This window comes from Leopardus geoffroyi, chromosome C1 (assembly GCF_018350155.1).
Source record: "Leopardus geoffroyi isolate Oge1 chromosome C1, O.geoffroyi_Oge1_pat1.0, whole genome shotgun sequence".
In the NCBI taxonomy this organism is placed as follows: Eukaryota; Metazoa; Chordata; class Mammalia; order Carnivora; family Felidae; genus Leopardus; species Leopardus geoffroyi.
In genome coordinates, this window is record NC_059328.1 from 208,006,263 (window position 1) to 208,012,817 (window position 6,555).

A 6,555-nucleotide genomic window follows, 5' to 3' on the forward strand; every position below is an offset into this window, starting at 1 on the left:
GAGAATCTTAAGCAGGCTCCAAGTCTAGCACCAAGCCCGATGAGGGGCTCGATCTCACGAACCTTGAGATCATGACCCGAGCTGAAATCCAGAGTCAGACACTTCACCTACTGAGCCACCCAGGGGCCCTGAAACTGTATTTTTGGAGTGAGGTTCTTGAGAGGGTTGGGTAGGTATCACCAGGCTCTCTACAACAATTCTTTTCCATTGGCTATCTATAATTGTTCCCGTGAACTTTCTTCTGAAAGGAACCCAAACATGGAAATTATTTGAAAGACAGAGGAAGAGACCATCGTGTGAAGGAAAAAAAAATATACAGACTAAGTCTGTGGCTTCGCATTCAGTCAGGACCACTTTTGAAAGTTTTTTTAATCCAAGAAGTGGCTGCATTTTGGCATACAGCAATCACTGCTGTAGGTTTTCAAGCAGCGTTTACGGATGTCAATTTTTTCCCTTTTTTAAAAGATGGTGTGGGGGCGCCTGAGTGGCGCAGTCGGTTAAGCGTCCGATTTCAGCCAGGTCACGATCTCGCGGTCCGTGAGTTCGAGCCCCGCGTCAGGCTCTGGGCTGATGGCTCGGAGCCTGGAGCCTGTTTCCGATTCTGTGTCTCCCTCGCTCTCTGCCCCTCCCCCGTTCATGCTCTGTCTCTCTCTGTCCCAAAATAAATAAACGTTGAAAAAAAAAAAAAAAAGATGGTGTGTTTTATGTAATCTGTGTACCCAACATGGGGCTCGAACTCACAACCTCGACACCAGGAGTTGCATGTTCTACTGACTGAGCCAGCCAGGCACCCTAGCTTTCACAGATTTTAATACAAAAGATGATAAAATGTGGACACGTAGAATTTTAAAATCATGTGGGAAAAGACGTGCTCAACTGTGAACTTTTGCCAGTTCTACGCTAAACCATTAGAGGTTCCCAAGACTGGAGATCCATGCTCCTTAGTTTTCTAAGGAGAAGCCCACACCCTGTATGCCTGGAAAAGTAGGAAAAGTAGACTCTTCAGCCTAATTTTTCTTTTTTTATTTCTTAAGTGTTCATTTATTTGTTTGGAGAGAGAGAGAGAGCAGAGGAGGATGGGGAGAGAGAGGAAGAGAGAAAATCCTGAGCAGGCTCCAAGATACAAGCATAGAGCCTGACATGGGGCTCAAACCCACAAACCATGAGATCATGATCTGAGCCGAAGGTGGACACTTAAGTGACTGAGCCATCCAGGCGGCCGTAGCCTAATTTTCCTAATCTACTGCTAGTTTCTGAGCCCTTTCAGAAGACGATATCCACTTTTTCTTTCTGTTCTTCCTCCGTTTCCCCAGTCCTTCTCTTTCCCCGTTAGCTTACCTGAAAAGCTCTGTTGTCTCTATTACACTGCACAACCTCCATAAAATTACCCACCAGACTTTTCAGGAAATAGGTTGAATACGTTTTGGAGTTAATTTGGAGGGTTTCACAGACTCTGGGGGAAAGAAAAGCATGCACACAATTTTAATTTCCATTCCACTGATTACAGACCCCAAATGGAGAAGCACAATGAACTCGTGCTGGAAGAAATACTAGCTTTTAAACCGTTTATACAGTTTCCAACAGGTTTATACTGGCCACGTTATCAGTTCTAGCCAACATTTTACATTTCCAAAGAGAATGAGTTGTAAATGTAATCCCAGCTTCCTCCATGTGTCTTTGGGGTTTTTTAAGTGATTTCATGCAAATTGTGATCATTAATAATAAAGATTGTAAAAGTGTTTTGTATCATTGTGAATTAAACATCACACGAAGAATGAAAAATTAAAGGAACAAATTTGGTATTTTTAGGATCAATATGAGTTCAATAACAGATATATAAGCTATCACACACACACACACACACACACACACACACACACACACATATTACTGAACAGATTGTACTCATACAATTTATGATCTCTGACCTTACAGAGATAATGGCAGCATTTTCTCTAAATGCCCTGCACCCTGCCAGTCCCCGTTAGCTCTTGTTCGGACTTTGTGACATTGTTAACTTCCTACTCCTCATAAAATGGAGGCTGCTCCCTCTCCAATACTCTCAAATTGCTACAAATGCCTATTTGCTGCTTGCTTTTTAGATTTCTTCATCACTAATTAAATGAACTAATTCCTGTAAATTGCACAAAGTGGGGCTTGACCCAGAGTAAAAATTCAATAAATATTTCCTCTTACTATTATCATCATTGTTACTGGTAAGACTCTTTTGCCTCCCTCACTTAAGATTTTGTAGAAGTGTGGGGCGCCTGGGTGACTCAGTTGGTTAAGCGTCTGACTTCGGCTCAGGTCATGATCTCACAGTTCGAGTTCCAGCCCCGTGTTGGGCTCTCTGCTGTCAACACAGACCCGGCTTTGGATCCTCTGTGCCCTTCTGTCTCTGCCCCTCCCTCGCTTGTGCTCTCTGTCTCAAAAGTAAACATTAAAAACAAACAAAACAAAAAGATTTTATAGAAGTGTGATTTTTAAAAATTTGGATTATGCTATAGTGAAGGCTCGAGTTTTCATGCCTTAGCCTCTTTTAATACTTTATTTCCATTAAGAGAAACATGAAAAGAAAACATATCTGTTATTATTTTATGCATTCAGTCCCACTGTTTGGAAATTATGGGAAAATATTATGACCTAATGGTCTAATTCTAGGTAAATTATAATTGCATTTATGTGTATGTACGTTAATTTTATATTAACAGTGTGTAGAAAAACATTTGGAAAAAGTGTAGATACCAGATTGTTAACAATGGCTATCTCCAGGGCTGGGATTAGAGTAGACCTATCTTTGCTTTTTAAGCAATATAGTTCTATAAAAATGTTAATGTTTCAGTAGTTTATACATTTTTATAATCATAATAACCATAACACATTTTTAAAAATACTTGATTCTCTTTCCAATTGGTCAATATATTGGTCAATATAATTCATATTCCCTTTAGACACCAACACCACTGTGTTTGTGTATGTGTACAGGTGTGTATACACACATATGTACAAATAGTGAAGAGCCCAATCCCATGTAATAATGGTGCAGAGATTATTGGGAAGAATTAAGAGTGCTTTCCATCTTGTCCAGAGGGCCTTTGACACCACCCTAACCCTGTTGACCACTGAGGCTTGCTCCCCATCTACTTCCCTGAGACTCCCCCCCCTGCCCCGGCCTGGCCTAGAACACTTGGTCTCCTCATTTTGACCCAGATCCTCCCTCTATCCCAGTGGACTTTGCGTTTGGAAGTGGACTCTGATGTTGGACTCTAGATGTTCCTCCACGCACTTGACTCACACCTTTAGCCGTCAGATTTCTCTGGGACCTCCTTCCCTAGCTCCAGCCTCATCATGAGAACTCCATTCCTGAGCCAATTCTGTCTTCAAGGGGGGCAGATTTTCTGGAAGTGTGGTTAAATTCTTGGGGAAATGAGGAAGCAAGACAGGATAATCTGTAGCATTTATACATTCTGTAAATGCCCGAAGCCCGGAGGACCCCTGGCTTTAACTGGAAACACTACCTCTTGACCAAAGCACAGCCAAGTCCTGGTGATGTCATTTAGGTGACAGACATGAAATAATGTGAAGATGGAAGGACAGCAGTCATGGCCTGGTATCGCTTCTGGACGTCCGGACTGTCTACAGATGCCATCAACGAGAATTAAAGATTTTTAAAAAGTAGAATAATAAAGGTAATGAGGGGACTTCATCCTTAATCTTCCCAGAAAAGAGACAATTCGGTGGAGTGAGACCCACCTCTGCAGAGTAAACACGGTGTTGGGGCGTGGGTCATGAAAGGTGCCCCAAAGTAGCAGGGGGGCCTCCAAAATTGGTCAAGTCTGTTCCACTATGGGTAATTTGCCTTCGAGACCACACCCGGACAAAGGAAAGTGTGCTGACAATCTGGGCTCCCTCCTGAAACCCACCACACGGTAGATACAGCGTTGAGCAAGGGACAAACACAATAAGGAAAAGTCCTATCACTCAGCACGTTGGCAAAATCAAAAGGCCAGGTCGTAAATTACTAGCAAGCGTTTGTGATGAGGAAATCTTTTACAACCAAACTTTCTAAATCTTTTCTAGGTCACAAACCTAGAATCTGATCCCCGTTGACATTCTTCCCAGGGAAACGGGCACACGAACACTCAAGTTTGCATTCAGTTTCGGAGACTTTGAAGACACCCCCTTCCCCCACTCCTATGAATTCAGGTGAAGCCTTTGGAAAACAAGCTAAATCCCCTTCTGCAAAGTGGGAAAATATCCTTTCACGCTGACCATATAAAAGCAAGGAATTGTTAATGCAGAATTTGGAAATAATCAGGAGGAACATGATGACCTTGCATGCTGCCTTATCAGACAGTGGGGTGAAAGGTCCTTAGAAATAACTCACATCTCATAGCTCTAGCTTGGGAAGTTCCTAGCCAATAGGAATAATAATGACAGTCGAAGTAAAAATCATTAACTGTGTATCTACCACATCCCAGGCCCCAAGCACAAGCTTCACTGATTTAACAAGTAGTTACGGGGAATTTTAGTGGCCATTTTAAATAAGTGAATACATAGAGCTTAGAAGAAAGCTGGACATATAGTAAGTACCTTATACACGTCAGCTATTATTATTACAGTCAGGAAGTACAATGTTGCTTGTGGGTTTACATAAAAGGGCCCCCAAGACATCGGACATCACCCCTCCCCGAAAAGCCAATGATCCACCCAAGGCATGAGAACCTAATATTCCCCTTACAGCTTATATGTTGGTTAAGACTGCCAGAAAGTAGACTTAGCATAAACATCAAAAACACTGCTGAAACCCGGGATTGAACCAGGGACCTTTAGATCTTCAGTCTAACGCTCTCCCAACTGAGCTATTTCAGCTCGTTGGGACAGCTTTTCCCGTGTAACTATAATGGAAGAATATTTGGTTTTGCAGCAGTAAAAAAAAAAAAAAAATCAATATTCAGGTTCAGCTGGAGGTAGACATTTAACAAATGTCACAGAAGGTGATGTGGCAAGATCCCTGTCTCTAAGCCGAAGTAATAAATAATTTCACTTTTCTCAGCTGTGTTTCTAACTGTCCTGCAATCGGTTTTTCCCATTTAAAATATATCTTGGGCTTTTCTCATGTCAAAAAAAAAATGTCCTTAGTTGGCATTTCCATTTTAATTTCTAGGAAAATAGCAGGATGGTCCACTTCCATATTTAATGAAATAGCAACCTCCATAAAAGCCACGTTCGCATAGACCCATAAACATAGCCAGGATTAGAAACCAGCTGAAGACTACCATTCCGAGGAGACTGCAAAGGGGAAATGGCAGACACACACACAAAAGGGAACAGGACAGATGAAGGAAACCGAAAAGCCGTGGTAGCAGAATAGTCAGCTTCCAAAGATGCCCATGTCCTGATCCCCAGAAAACATAGTGCGTTAGGGTCCCTGGCAAAGGGGCATGAAGGTGGCCTTGGAATGGAGGCTGCTCTCTAAGGTGAGGAGAATATCCTGGATTATCCAGGTGGGTCCAAGGTAACCACAACCGTCCTTGTAAGTGAAGGGAACAGGTGGACCAGACAGACCCAGAGAGACACCAGTGTAAGAGGGACCAGCCTGGCGTTGCTGGATTGGAAGATAGGCAAGGCCACAAGGAACGGGGCAGCCCCTGGCCGCTGGAAAAAGCATGCAAACCGATTTTCCCCGCAGCCCCCACAAAGGAGGAAGGGAGCCCCACCGACACCTTGCTCTCAGCCCAGTGACATGAATTCTGGTCATCTCCCCTCCAGAACTGTAACATAAGAAATTCGTGTTGCATTCAGCTGCTAAGTTGGTGGTACTTTGTTACAGCCACGATAGGAAACCAATATACGTTCATAAAAAATATATTTATTTGTACCCAAGGAAGGAACACATTTGAGACCCCTCTCCCCACCGCCACACCAAGGCTGGGAATCGGATCTGGCTGAAGAAGATGCGGCTGTTCCCGCTGATGGTGGGCAAGTTCACTGGGGTATCATAGGTCGGGGCTTGTCTGCGGGCAGCGAGTGGGGGCTGGTGAGCAAGAGGCTGCCGCTGGGGTGCCCACAGAACTCTCTGGAGAGTAAGCACCAGTCTTCTGCAAGCCCCTGGCAGCGGTGCCTTTCCTATTTTTTTTTTTTTTCAAGTTTTTATTTAAATTCCAGTTAGGTAACATCCAGGGTACTATTAGTTTCCAGTGTAGAACTTTAGGGACCATACTCGGTGCTCCTCATATTAAGTGCCCTCCTTAACTCCCATCACCCATCTAGCCCATCCCCCCACCCAACTCCCCTCCGATAACCATCGGTTTGTTCTTTTTAGCTAAGGGTCTGCAGGGCGCTGGGGTGGCTCAGTCGGTTAGGCGTCCGACTTCAGTTCAGGTCATGATCTCACAGCTCGTGGGTTCGAGCCTTGCGTCAGACTCTGTGCTGACAGCTCGGAGCCCGGAGCCTGCTTTGGATTCCATGTCTCCCTCTGTCTCTGCCCCTCCCCTGCTTACACTGTCTCTGTCTCTCTCTCAGAAATAAATAAAAACATTTAAAAAAAATGTT

General features: G+C 43.8%; 1 non-coding gene across 1 annotated transcript; it reads right to left on the reverse strand.

Moving 5' to 3' along the window:
- Positions 1-4,799: 4,799 nt before the first annotated feature.
- Positions 4,800-4,872, reverse strand: TRNAF-GAA. The gene has a single exon. It is a non-coding gene; the product is annotated as a tRNA-Phe (tRNA).
- Between the last annotated feature and the right edge of the window lie 1,683 nt (positions 4,873-6,555).